We start from the raw sequence: 13,422 nt of genomic DNA, 5'->3' as shown, positions 1-13,422 counted from the left end.
GATAAATTCCATATGAAGATGGCATTCATGCATTGTAAATGTAAAAGGAAGTAGGTCTAGCTTCCCAAGAGTTTCTTCCGGAGCAACATAGCATAGTCCCACTTAGCATTCAAAGTAGGTTGATGATTTCTCAGAAGCCAGCGGTCAGCATTGTGACAGAGAACCCTGGAGGCTTGGACCCTCATAGCCAGTCATATTCAGAATGCACCAGTACGCAGGATAAATGATACGTCCTCACAGGGAGGCCATATAGCAGGCTGATCTACATATGGCTGCTTCAGCTCTATCTTGGGATGTTACTTATTAATGTAGGTCCTTCTGACCTCCGAGGAATCTCCACTGGACAACTGAGGCATAGACACACACACACACACCCGCACATGTGCACACGCAAAAACATTTTCTCTTGCTCTCTCTCTTTCTCTCTCTCTCTCTCTCTCTCTCTCTCTCTCTCTCTCTCTCTCTCTCTCTCTCATGAGATTGAGTTTTTGTTCACAAGGGAATGTGTAACATTTTGTCAATGATCTCCCTGTGAGTCAATCTGTGACTTAGAGCCTGGTTTATTACCGGCAGCCCCATTCCTTTGGTCTGAAGGGAAGTCTATGCCAGGCTGGATCTATGTGTGGATGGTTGCCTTTTCACATCAACCAAGCCGCCAGTGGGACTAATCTCTGTGATCTCTGGAGAGACAGGCAGGGCCTGATTACCTGTGGCTGTGGAGGTGATCTGTCAGGGAGTGACTAGGTCCAAGGTTACAGCTCTATGTTAACCATTCTCTGTCTGTATTACAGACTCTGGCCTTGACCTTTGGCCCTTGGTTGAAAGGAGGTTTGTGGTCAATGTTTTGGATGGACACAGGTCTTTCACCCTCCCTCCCTCCCTCCCTCCCTCCCTCCCTCCCTCCCTCCCTCCCTCCCTCCCTCCCTCCCCCCCCTCCCTCCCTCCCTCCCTCCCTCCCTCCCTCCCTCCCTCCCTCCCTCCCTCCCAGGCAGAGTGGCTAACTCAAACTCAGGGAGGAAAGTGCGAACAAAGGTTAGAGCTGTTTTATTTCTCAATAGGCACTGAGAGGCTGATTGGCCTTTCTTGCAGTTGAGAGCTGTGCCTTGACTCCAGAGCAGGGTACGTGAGAGTCTATACACCAGGGTTCATAACTTGTCTTCCTCCTCTCTCTCTACCACTCAGATTAGACACCAGCCACAGGCCAGCCAGGACAACATTAATTATAGAAGCGAGAATTGGCCAGAAAAGAAAGCACTGATAGAAAAAATACTGAGATAAGAAATAATGGGTTTGTTTATGGAAGCTGTAGGCCTGACTCAGTGAGGTACTGATAGAGGAGCTGTGCCTGTGATGCTTCTGTATTGTAGAGAGCACAGAGCAGCAGCTTATAGAGCGCGTCTTATTACAGAATAACTATCTTCAAAGTAATGACTCGGAACGTCGGCTTGTGAAATAAAAGCTTATTTTAGTAATACTACTTGTTCACATTACATTTAACAGCTTTAGATTTTACAAAACAATAAAAGAAAGTTGCTGGCGAAAGACAGGATAATCACTTGTCACTTGTACAAAGCTGGCGCGTTCTCTGTTTTTCTACTACCTGTCGCAAGGCATTCTGGTACTTGCAGTCAATAGCATAATCCAACACTATCCAAAACAACATAAATATGTATGTAGTTCTCTCAATCTCCATCACACAAATTCTAATACAATTACATATGTAAATGACTGTAAATAAAATATCTTTAGATACAGCTCAATTAATGAACTGTAAACATGAACTCTGTAACCCATTAGAAGTTACAACACGTATAGGTCTTTGAAGCGCTCCAGTAGAGCTGAGTATTACTGAAGATAAGACCAGCCAGGGCAATGGGCCAGCTCACAGGACTGGGGAGGGAGGGAGAGGGCGAAGGGGCTGTACTGAGAAGACAAACAGAGGACAATCCCAGAGAGAAGGATTAACAAACGCTTCAATGCTGAGAAATGTCAGAGTATAGAATGCGGTAGATTTTCTGTGTTTCACTGTGGGTCTAAAAAGACAAACACATATTGGACGAAAGTATACAGACTCACTCGATGCAGTTAAAAGAATCCCCTTATCACTCGATGCAGTTAAAAAGAATCCCCTTATCACTCGATGCAGTTAAAAGAATCCCCTTATCACTCGATGCAGTTAAAAAGAATCCCCTTATCACTCGATGCAGTTAAAAAGAATCCCCTTATCACTCGATGCAGTTAAAAAGAATCCCCTTATCACTCGATGCAGTTAAAAGAATCCCCTTATCACTCGATGCCGTTAAAAAGAATCCCCTTATCACTCGATGCAGTTAAAAAGAATCCCCTTATCACTCGATGCAGTTAAAAAGAATCCCCTTTATCACTACATGCAGCCATATTCTAATGTACATGGTGGCTGTGCATTGGCTAAAGTGGGGACTTGGGGAAGTGCTTATTAGAGGCAGTAGGTCTGGCCTTTAACACTGAAACCTCTGAGCTGGGAGCTGCTGTAGTCTAGTAGAAACATCTATTAACACTGGCTCACCCTCACAGCAGAGGAATGTGGAGTTGAAAAGGGTGGCTGTGGAGTCGTGGGAATCGATGCCCAGCAGACTGCCCGCTCTGTGCCAGCAGCGGAAGGAAGCCCGTCTACTCTGGAGAAGCCTATCTATTCTGCCAGCCTGTGAAGGCTGGGCATGCTGCTGGGCAGTGGGCGCTAAGCAGGAGAGAGAGGGGGCTCATCCTCCATGATTAATGAGTGTCTGTGGGCATGGCCTTGCCTGGCTAGTTAAGAGGCAGAGAGAGAGAGGGGAAAGGACAGAATGAGATATGGAGAGAAAGAAAGAGAGGGGGAAAATGAGTGTGTTAGAGCGGAGAGAGAAAAGACTTAAGTGGTGTTCCAGGGATGCGAGCATAATGGCTGTGTCCCCTGGTGTGCTAGCGCTATCTATTCACCACAGAGAGTGATGGCGAGAGGAACTCTTTTTAGCACACAAGGCCATGAGAGGAACAGTGAAATTGAGAGAAAAGGAGTGAGAGCTCAGACTGGCACTGCTATCCATGTTTTGTTGGCTGCTGCCCTACTGAGGTTCTCACAGGTTGGGCACAGGATGCCTACTCTAACCAGTTTGCATGACTTCTACATCTCTGACAGAACAGTAACACTACCAACACGTCCATGGCCCTGCTGGATCCCCCTGGGCCTGCTGGTTCCCCCTGGGCCTGCTGGATCCCTCTGGGCCTGCTGGATCCCTCTGGGCCTGCTGGATCCCTCTGGGCCTGCTGGTTCCCCCTGGGCCTGCTGGATCCCTCTGGGCCTGCTGGTTCCCCCTGGGCCTGCTGGTTCCCCCTGGGCCTGCTGGATCCCCCTGGGCCTGCTGGATACCTCTGGGCCTGCTGGTTCCCCCTGGGCCTGCTGGTTCCTCCTGGCCCTACTGGTTCCCCCTGGGCCTGCTGGTTCCCCCTGGCCCTACTGGTTCCCCCTGGGCCTGCTGCTGGATTCCCCTGGGCCTGCTGCTGGTTCCCCCTGGGCCTGCTGCTGGTTCCCCCTGGGCCTGCTGGTTCCCCCTGGGCCTGCTGGATCCCTCTGGGCCTGCTGGATCCCTCTGGGCCTGCTGGTTCCCCCTGGGCCTGCTGGATCCCCCTGGGCCTGCTGGTTCCCCCTGGGCCTGCTGGTTCCCCCTGGGCCTGCTGGATCCCCCTGGGCCTGCTGGATCCCCCTGGGCCTGCTGGTTCCCCCTGGCCCTACTGGTTCCCCCTGGGCCTGCTGGTTCCCCCTGGCCCTACTGGTTCCCCCTGGGCCTGCTGGTTCCCCCTGGCCCTACTGGTTCCCCCTGGGCCTGCTGCTGGTTCCCCTGGGCCTGCTGCTGGTTCCCCCTGGGCCTGCTGGTTCCCCCTGGGCCTGCTGGATCCCTCTGGGCCTGCTGGATCCCCCTGGGCCTGCTGGTTCCCCCTGGGCCTGCTGGTTCCCCCCGGGCCTGCTGGTTCCCCCTGGGCCTGCTGGATCCCTCTGGGCCTGCTGGATCCCCCTGGGCCTGCTGGATCCCCCTGGGCCTGCTGGATCCCCCTGGGCCTGCTGGATCCCCCTGGGCCTGGACTGTACCCATATAGGCTGGTCATGGATAAAGAATGAGGGGGAAGGTTAAAAAGTAATGTCTCCCTCCCACACACAGCACAGCAGCGACCACCAGTTCCTGGATGTTAATAGAACAGTGCATGTGACTAGCTGAGTAGTGCTCTATGTGAAGGCTGACCCGACTGACTCCAGTATAACGTCTCTGTAGTCCTGGGTCCAAGATGAGGAGGTTGACTGTACTAGTGATGCACGGCATACTGAAACTTCTGTACTTTTTCGATACTAGAACATGAAAAACGGTTCGGTACTAGAATTTTGGTTCCTTTCGGTACTTCTGTCAAATGTGTCTGGCGTCATATATGGATTGAGAGGATCAAGTCTGACTAGTAATTTGAGTGAATATTCTGAAGGGGGCAGTAGTTAGCTAACCAGGCTACTTGCGCTTGAGCATGCAGCTGACACAGCGCGAGCCACTTTTGACAAACAAGCGAGAGGAGACAGGAAATGCTGACAGCATGGCTTCTTCTGAAACATCATACCTCCACACCCGCAGCTTGTTGACAAAACTGGCTGCAGAAGCAAACTATGGGAATATTTTGATTATAGAGCAGATGAGGGCCAGCCCACCGAAACAACTAAGCAAAATGTGTTACAAAGCAGTGCAATGTAAGGGAAGTTTACTTCCAAAACTAAACTATTTTGAGTGACAATGACATGAACATATATTCAGCATGACATTCATGTGAGCATCATAATATCATTACATAACCCAAAAGTAATGTGAAATGTACTCATAACTTGACCACAATATATTTAGCAATATGCTATCTGGGATCCTTGGGATGTCCCTAACCTTAACCCTAACCTAACCTTAACCCTTACCTTAACCATTTAAAATGTCAACTTCAATGGGGGTAAAGTCAGAGTTGGGACCTCCCAAGGACCCCGGATAGCAATATACCATATATTTAGACTACTTTGCGGTTGTCTGGGCTTGTTAGCAGTAGCCACTAGCCAGCCAGCAGCCCTGGGCAGAGCATTGCACCCTGGGAAGTGAAATGCAGTCCTGAAGTCATAGTATGCTGTGTAAAATCCATTGCATTTGTGTGGTGTCACTGTACATGCCGTATCTGCCATACCAACCCTGACTTTTGACCATACTGTACTGCTGTGGAGTATGGATGAGGTTGACTGTAGATAGAACCCTGACTGTACTGCTGTGGAGTATGGATGAGATTGACTGTAGGTAGAACCCTGACTGTGCTGTGGAGTATGGATGAGGTTGACTGTAGATAGAACCCTGACTGTGCTGTGGAGTGTGGATGAGGTTGACTGTAGGTAGAACCCTGACTGTGCTGTGGAGTATGGATGAGGTTGACTGTAGATATAACCCTGACTGTGCTGTGGAGTATGGATGAGGTTGACTGTAGGTAGAACCCTGACTGTGCTGTGGAGTATGGATGAGGTTGACTGTAGATAGAACCCTGACTGTGCTGTGGAGTATGGATGAGGTTGACTGTAGGTAGAACCCTGACTGTGCTGTGGAGTATGGATGAGGTTGACTGTAGATAGAACCCTGACTGTGCTGTGGAGTATGGATGAGGTTGACTGTAGATAGAACCCTGACTGTGCTGTGGAGTATGGATGAGGTTGACTGTAGATAGAACCCTGACTGTGCTGTGGAGTATGGATGAGGTTGACTGTAGGTAGAACCCTGACTGTGCTGTGGAGTATGGATGAGGTTGACTGTAGATAGAACCCTGACTGTGCTGTGGAGTATGGATGAGGTTGACTGTAGGTAGAACCCTGACTGTGCTGTGGAGTATGGATGAGGTTGACTGTAGGTAGAACCCTGACTGTGCTGTGGAGTATGGATGAGGTTGACTGTAGGTAGAACCTTGACTGTACTGCTGTGGAGTATGGATGAGGTTGACTGTAGATAGAACCCTGACTGTGCTGTGGAGTATGGATGAGGTTGACTGTAGGTAGAACCCTGACTGTGCTGTGGAGTATGGATGAGGTTGACTGTAGATAGAACCCTGACTGTGCTGCTGTGGAGTATGGATGAGGTTGACTGTAGGTAGAACCCTGACTGTACTGCTGTGGAGTATGGATGAGGTTGACTGTAGGTAGAACCCTGACTGTGCTGTGGAGTATGGATGAGGTTGACTGTAGGTAGAACCCTGACTGTGATGTGGAGTATGGATGAGGTTGACTGTAGGTAGAACCCTGACTGTGCTGTGGAGTATGGATGAGGTTGACTGTAGATAGAACCCTGACTGTGCTGTGGAGTATGGATGAGGTTGACTGTAGGTAGAACCCTGACTGTGCTGTGGAGTATGGATGAGGTTGACTGTAGGTAGAACCCTGACTGTGATGTGGAGTATGGATGAGGTTGACTGTAGGTAGAACCCTGACTGTGCTGTGGAGTATGGATGAGGTTGACTGTAGATAGAACCCTGACTGTGCAGTGGAGTACTGTATGGCTGAAATGTAAAAGTGTGTTAGACCATGATGAAAGATAATAAACTAAAGTGTCTGCATCCTGCCAGCATGCAGCTGTGCTCCCATATCAACAGGTGTTTTGTTAGCGTGTTGTCATTGTGGTCATGGGAGACATCTAATCAAATCAAATCAAATTGTATTTGTCACGTGCGCCGAATACAACAGGTGTAGACCTTACAGTGAAATGCTTACTTACAGGCTCTAACCAATAGTGCAAAAAAGGTATTAGGTGAACAGTAGGTAGGTAAAGAAATAAAAACAACAGTAAAAAGACAGGCTATATACAGTAGCGAGGCTATAAAAGTAGCGAGGCTACATACAGACACCGGTTAGTCAGGCTGATTGAGGTAGTATGTACATGTAGATATGGTTAAAGTGACTATGCATATATGATGAACAGAGAGTAGCAGTAGCATAAAAGAGGGGTTGGCGGGTGGTGGGTGGGACACAATGCAGATAGCAAGGTTAGCCAATGGGCGGGAGCAGTGGTTGGTCGGCCCAATTGAGGTAGTATGTACATGAGTGTATAGTTATAGTGACTATGCATATATGATAAACAGAGAGTAGCAGCAGCGTAAAAAGTGGGGTTGGGGGGGCACACAATGCAAATAGTCCAGGTAGACATTTCATTACCTGTTCAGGAGTTGGCTTGGGGGTAAAAACTGTTGAGAAGCCTCCGGTACCGCTTGCCATGCGGTAGTAGAGAGAACAGTCTATGACTGGGGTGGCTGGGGTCTTTGACAATTTTTAGGGCCTTCTTCTGACACTGCCTGGTGTAGAGGTCCTGGATGGCAGGCAACTTGGCCCCAGTGATTTACTGGGCCGTACGCACTACCCTCTGTAGTGCCTTGGGGTCAGAGGCCGAGCAATTGCCATACCAGACAGTGATGCAACCAGTCAGGATGCTCTCCATGTTGCAGTTGTAGAACCTTTTGAGGATCTCAGGACCCATGCCAAATCTTTTTAGTTTTCTGAGGGGGAATAGGCTTTGTCGTGCCCTCTTCACGACTGTCTTGGTGTGTTTGGACCATTCTAGTTTGTTGTTGATGTGGACACCAAGGAACTTGAAGCTCTCAACCTTCTCCACTGCAGCCCCATCGATGAGAATGGGGGCGTGCTCGGTCCTCCTTTTCCTGTAGTCCACAATCATCTCCTTAGCCTTGGTTACGTTGAGGGATAGGTTGTTATTCTGGCACCACCCGGCCAGGTCTCTGACCTCCTCCCTATAGGCTGTCTCATCGTTGTCGATGATCAGGCCTACCACTGTTGTGTCGTCTGCAAACTTAATGATGGTGCTGGAGTCGTGCCTGGCCATGCAGTTGTGGGTGAACAGGGAGTACAGGAGGGGACTGAGCACGCACCCCTGGGGAGCTCCAGTGTTGAGGATCAGCGTAGCAGATGTGTTGCTACCTACCCTCACCACCTGGGGGCGGCCCGTCAGGAAGTCCAGGATCCAGTTGCAGAGGGAGGTGTTTAGTCCCAGGATCCTTAGCTTAGTGATGAGCTTTGAGGGTACTATGGTGTTGAACGCTGAGCTGTAGTCAATGAATAGCATTCTCACATAAATGTTCCTTTTGTCCAGGTGGGAAAGGGCAGTGTGGAGTGCAATAGGGATTGCATCATCTGTGGATCTGTTTGGGCGGTATGCAAATTGGAGTGGGTCTAGGGTTTCTGGGATAATGGTGTTGATGTGAGCCATTATCAACCTTTCAAAGCACTTCATGGCTACGGACGTGAGTGCTACGGGTCTGTAGTCATTTAGGCAGGTTGTGTTTGTGTTCTTGGGCTCAGGGACTATGGTGGTCTGCTTGAAACATGTTGGTATCAATCAGGGACATGTTGAAAATGTCAGTGAAGACACCTGACAGTTGGTCAGCGCATGCCCGGAGCACACATCCTGGTAATCTGTCTGGCCCCTCAGCCGTGTGTATGTTGAACTGTTTAAAGGTCTTACTCACGTCGGCTACGGAGAGTGTGATCACACAGTCGTCCGGGACAGCTGATGCTCTCATGCATGCCTCAGTGTTGCTTGCCTCGAAGCGAGCATAGAAGTGATTTAGCTCGTCTGGTAGGATCGTGTCACTGGGCAGCTCGCGGCTGTACTTCCCTTTGTAGTCTGTAATAGTTTGCAAGCCCTGCCACATAAGACGAGCGTCGGAGCCGGTGTAGTATGATTCAATCTTAGCCCTGTATTGACGCTTTGCCTGTTTGATGGTTCGTCGCAGGGCATAGCAGGATTTCTTGTAAGCTTCCGGGTTAGAGTCCCGCACCTTGAAAGTGGCAGCTCTACCCTTTAGCTCAGTGCGAATATTGCCTGTAATCCATGGCTTCTGGTTGGGGAATGTACGTACAGTCACTGTGGGGACGACGTCCTCGATTAACTTATTGATAAAGCCAGTGACTGATGTGGTGTACTCCTCAATGCCATCGGAAGAATCCCAGAACATGTTCCAGTCTGTGTTAGCAAAACAGTCCAGTAGTTTAGCATCTGCTTATAGACCGAGTCACTGGTGCTTCCTGCTTTAATTTTTGCTTGTAAGCAGGAATCAGGAGGATAGAGTTGTGGTCGGATTTACCAAATGAAGGGCGAGGGAGAGCTTTGTGTGTGGAGTACAGGTGATATAGAATTTTTTCCCTCTGGTTGCACATTTAACATGTTGATGGAAAATTTGGTAGAACTGATTTAAGTTTCCCTACATTAAAGTTTCCGGCCACTAGAAGTGCCGCCTGTGGGTGGGTGGTTTCATGTTTGCGTATTTCCTTATACAGCTGACTGAGTGCAATCTTAGTGCCAGCATCTGTCTGTGGTGGTAAATAAACAGCCACGAAAAGTATAGCTGAGAACTCTCTAGGCAAGTAATGTGGCCTGCAATTTATCACAATATACTCAACTTCAGGCGAGCAAAATCTAGAGACTTCCTTAGATTTCGTGCACCAGCTGTTGTTTACAAATATGCACAGACCCCCCCCCCCCCCCCGTCTTACCGGAGTGTGCTGTTCTATCTTGCCGGTGCAGCGTATAGCCCGCTAGCTGAATATCCATGTCGTCATTCAGCCACGATTTCGTGAAACATAGGATATTACAGTTTGATGTCCCGTTGGTAGGATATTCGTGATCGTACCTCATCTAGTTTATTGTCCAATGATTGCACGTTGGCCAGTAGTGTTGACGGTAACGGCAGCGTTCCCACTCGCCTTTTCCGGGTCCTGACCAGGCATCCGGTTCTTTGTCCTCTGTACCTGCGTCGCCTCCTCTTGCAAATAACGGGGATGATGGCCCTGTTGGGTGTTTGGAGAATGTCTTGTGCTTCTTTCTTGTTGAAGAAAGAAATCTTTGTCTAATCCGAGGTGAGTAATCGCTGTCCTGATATCCAGAAGCTCTTTTTTGTCGTAAGATACGGTTGCAGAAACGTTATGTACAAAAGAAGTTACAAATAACACATAATAGCACAATTGGTTGGGCGCCCGTAAAACTGCTGCCATATCTTCCGGCGCCATTTCTGCGCTTCCTAGCGTATCTACAATGCCTTCAGAAAGTATTCACACACCTTGACTCTCTGTACCCTACATATACAATTATCTGTAAGGTTCCTCAGTCGAGCAGTGAATTTCAAACACAGATTTAACTACAAAGACCAGGGAGGTTTTCCATTGCCTAGCAAAGAAAGGCACATATTGGCATAGCCACAGGAAGTAGGGGTGCTGAGGGTGCTGCAGCAACACCTGAAAAGTCACACAAAAAAAACAAGGGGAAAAAAATAACACCCAATCACTACAAAGATACAGGCGTCCTTTCTAAGTCAGTTGCTGGAGAGGAAGGAAACCGCTCAGGGATTCCACCATGAGGCCTATGGTGAAACAGTTACAGTGTTTAATGGCTGTGATAGGACAGAACTGAGGATGGTTCAACAACATTGTAGTTACTCCACAATATTAACCTAATTGACAGATTGAAAAGAAGGAAGCCTGTACAGACAAAAAATATTTCAAAACATGCATTCTGTTTGCAATAAGGCGGTAAGGTAAAACTGTTACTAAGGAGTTTTTTAGGATAAAAAAAACGGAATAGAGCTAAGCACAGGCAAAATCTTAGTGGAAAACCTGGTTCAGGCTGCTTTCCAACAGACACTGGGAGATGAATTCACCTTTCAGCAGGACAATAACCTAAAACACAAGGCCTAATACACTGGAGTTGCTGACCAAGACGATGAGTGGCCCAGTTACAGTTTTGACTTAAATCGGCTTGAAAATCTATGGCAAGACAACACTGTATCTCATGTCCACACAGTTGGACTGTATAGTGAGTCTCTCTGGTTCCACCCCCCCCTATTTGTTAACACGTCTCACAAACATTAAACCCACATCAGGAATGTAGCCCCCCCCCCCCCACTCTACACACTAGTGATGCGCGGGTTGAACCAGTCTGAAGAACATTGTTTGGTATTCACAACAGAACAGATGTTTGTGATTTAATAAATTATCTCACATGACTAGTGACGGACGGACCAGGCTGAAGGAGTGAATGCAAGCAGTGAAGAACATTTGCATGTTTGTGATCCTCTTGTGTTTGGATGATCAGCATATTCACTCATCTGAGACATTCGGTGAACACTTCTCTCCAGACACACTGCCTAGTCTGGACCAATTCACATAATGCTTAGAGGTGATGGCTGAAGGGCAGGTGGGTGGCAGGCAGGTTGAATAAAGAGAAAACAATACTTTAAAAAAATCCATTAATGCATAATTCTTGTGCAATTTATGTCTATGGACTACATTGATGTTTTTCTCTCATTATTTGAGACTATCTGGCCTTAGTGCGTAAACCTAAGCTTTAGGGCCTAATTGTACATGCACCAAATAGCCTGCACGCTAATCTCCAAATGCTTTTGGGAACGGGCAGAAAAATCAATACACGGAGGCAAAAAGGACGATGACAGAGTTTATTTGAATTAGAGAAAAGTTAGCAAATGGAGAGTTGAAAATAAAGAGACGGGAGGGCCAGAAAGATTTGGTGAAACGGTAAAAGAGGATGATATCAGTGTTGTGTGTGATGATTGTGAGGCATTATACAAATTCAACAGTCACAAGATGGGGACTACAAATAGGCCTATAGCACCTCAAGGGAACTGTATCCTACTGGTTGTATTTGCATTTATTAGTGTTGCCAAGGCAGCAGCTACTCTTCCTGGGGTCCAAACACATTAAAGCACTTACATTACATATAAAACATAAGATACAACGGTTCATCATATAACATTATTACACCACTACATATCTACAATACAAAATGTATAATACTACCATACAACAATATTACTGTGTACGTGTGTGCTAGAGCGCGTGTGTGTGTCTCTTCACAGTCCCCACTGTTCCATAAGGTGTATTTTACCAGTTTAAAAAAAAATCAGATTCTACTGCTTGCATCAGTTACCTGATGTGGAATAGAGATCCACGTAGTCATGGCTCTGTGTAGTACTGTGCGCCTCCCATATTCTGTTCTGGCGGCATGTCTTGTGGGGTATGCATGGGTGTCCAAACTGTGTGCTAGTAGTTTAAACAGACAGCTTGGTACATTCAGGTTGTCAACACTTCTTACAAAAACAAGTAATGATGAAGTCAATCTCTCTTCCACTTTGAGCCATAAGAGATGCATATCATTAATGTTAGCTCCCTGTGTACTTTTAAGGGCCAGCTGTGCTGCCTTGTTCTGAGACAATTGTACTTTTTATAAGTCCCTCTTTGTGGCACCTGACCACACTATTGAACAGTAGTCCAGGTGCGACGAAACTAGGGCCTGTAGGACCTGCCTTGTTAATAATGTTGTTAAGAAGGCAGGGCAACACTTTATTATGGACAGACTTCTCCCCATCTTAGCTACTGTTGTATCAATATGTTTTGACCATGACCGTTTACAATCCAGGGTTACTCCAAGCAGTTTAGTCACCTCAACTTGCTCAGTTTCCACATTACTAATTACAATATTTAGTTGGGGTTTAGGATTTAGTAAATGATTTGCCCCAAATAAAATGCTTTTAGTTTTTGAAATATTTATGACTAACTTATTCCTTGCCACCCATTCTGAAACTAACTGCAGCTCTTTGTTAAGTGTTGCAGTCATTTCAGTCGCTGTAGTAGCTGACGTGTATAGTGTTGAGTCATCCGCACACATAGACACACTGGCTTTACCCAAGTAGCAAGTAGATTAAAAAAAGTAAGGGGCCTAAATAGCTGCCCTAAACAGCTGTCCTGGGGAATTCCTGATTCTACCTGGATTATGTTGGAGAGGCTCCCATTAAAGAACACCCTCTGTGTTCTGTTAGACAGGTAACTCTTTATCCACAATATAGCAGAGGGTGTAAAGCCATAACGCATCCGGTTTTCCAGCATAATCGATAATTGATAATGTCAAAAGCCGCAATGAAGTCTAACAAAACAGCCCCCACAATCTTTTTATCATCATTTTCTCTCAGCCAATCATCAGTCATTTGTGTAGGTGCTGTGCTTGTTGAATGTGCTTCCCTATAAGCGTGCTGAAAGTCTGTCAGTTTGTTTACTGTAAAATAGCATTGTGTCTGGTCAAACACAATTTTTTCCAAAAGTTTACTAACTGTTTGTAGCAGGCTGATTGGTCAGCTGTTTGAGCCAGTAAAGGGGGCTTTACTATTCTTGGGTAGCTATGACTTTTGCTTCCCTCCAAGCCTGAGGGAACACACTTTCCAGCATGCTTAAATTGAAGATATGGCAAATAGGAGTGGCAATATCGTCCGCTATTATACTCAGTAATTTTCCATCCAGGTTGACAGACCCCGGTAGCTTATCATTGTTGATAGAAAACAATAATT

The 13,422-nt window shown here is 47.2% G+C and overlaps 1 protein-coding gene across 2 annotated transcripts in view; it reads left to right on the top strand.

Moving 5' to 3' along the window:
* The window catches only part of LOC106572548 (membrane-associated guanylate kinase, WW and PDZ domain-containing protein 3), a 314,345-nt gene that overhangs the window by 225,405 nt on the left and 75,518 nt on the right, over nucleotides 1-13,422 (top strand). The gene's annotated exons all lie outside the window — the stretch shown is intronic.

This window comes from Salmo salar, chromosome 15, assembly GCF_965601325.2.
Source record: "Salmo salar chromosome 15, fSalSal1, whole genome shotgun sequence".
In the NCBI taxonomy this organism is placed as follows: domain Eukaryota; kingdom Metazoa; phylum Chordata; class Actinopteri; order Salmoniformes; family Salmonidae; genus Salmo; species Salmo salar.
The sequence above is the reverse complement of the archived record's forward strand: the minus strand, read 5'-3'. Positions and strand labels throughout refer to the sequence as shown.